The sequence below is a fragment of the Alexandromys fortis genome, unplaced genomic scaffold (genome assembly GCF_014885135.2).
Source record: "Alexandromys fortis isolate MF-2015 unplaced genomic scaffold, M_Fortis_MF-2015_v1.1 scaffold_105, whole genome shotgun sequence".
NCBI lineage: Eukaryota > Metazoa > Chordata > Mammalia > Rodentia > Cricetidae > Alexandromys > Alexandromys fortis.
Genome location: NW_026068011.1, coordinates 1,470,652 through 1,471,975, shown reverse-complemented (window position 1 = coordinate 1,471,975; position 1,324 = coordinate 1,470,652).

The window sequence follows — 1,324 nt, the reverse complement described above, 5'->3', positions numbered from 1 at the left end:
TATCTGCCTTAATCATCACTTCTCTTCATCCAATGAGAAATTTGTTCATTCTCATTTTCAAGTTCCTTGGAAAGTACTGATATATTTTCATCCTCTTTGAGTTATTTCCGATTTTATGCTGTGTAGGCTAACTTGCTTTTCTGTGCTGTTCTCTCGGCAAATTCTATCAATTTTGTTTTATTGTTTCCATTTTGCTTTAAGAGCTTTCTAAAATTTCTGCCATGATTTATTCCTTGATCAATTGACATGCATAAGAACATGCTTTAATTTTCATCTACACTTTTTTTTTCTACCTTCTTTTCCTTTCTTTTTTTAGGTCAGGGAAAATCATTGGGGGTTGAATTTGAAGCTATCACAAAGCTATAGTATCAGCCCTAAATATAATTTTGTTATTTTAAATATTTCTGTTCTAGTTGGTATATAATTTTATTACTTTGCTTTTGGAAAGGTACATAGGCCTGAGTTCATATTCTAAAATATGTTGATATTTGTCTTATAACATATAAACTGATTTATCGCAATGAATTTTCTGTGCATTGATAACACAGATGCCTTTCAGAATCTATTAAACAGAAGGCTCTAAATATTTCTTCTAAGGCATTTAAGGGAAAAACTTACTTCTGCTTTTCCTTTGTTAATTTCTTTTGAATTTCTTTTTCCGAAAATGGTGTTCGAAGCCATCCTGTTGTATTAAATGAGAATGCATCTCCTCCTTCAGGAATACTAATAGGCTCAAATTCACATGTTTTAGTATAAACCACAGAATTCCTAATTCCTACTGGTAATTTCACCTTTTAATTTTATAATGGTATTATTTATCTCTTATGTGTTTCAATGGATATTTTATGTGATGCTTGTGGGGTTAGTCTTGCATTTTGTAGATTCTGTTCATGTGGTATATCTTCTTCCATCTCTTTTGAATAAAGTTAAACAAGAATAAGAGGGACAACGTAGCAAAATGAAAACTTTATTTGCATTTTACCCATACCCAGCATTTGGAATTTTTAATAGCCTATTTTCATATTCTATTCAGCATATTGATATAGATATTTGCTTAATCTTCATATTAAAACATCATACTTTGCATATTATTATTACTGTATTCATTATTTATTTATTAACTTTATGAGTTTGTTTGTATAGTCCTTCATATCAGCGAGCTTCCTGATTCATTTTTTTTTTCACAATGACATTTTTATTTCAGCTTGAAGAATGCTCTTCAGCATTTCTCACAGGAAAGGTTTTTTTTTTTTGGGGGGGGAGTATTTTTTTTTTATTGAAAGAAAGAAAAAAATTCTGCCTCCTCCCAGCCCCCCACCTCCTT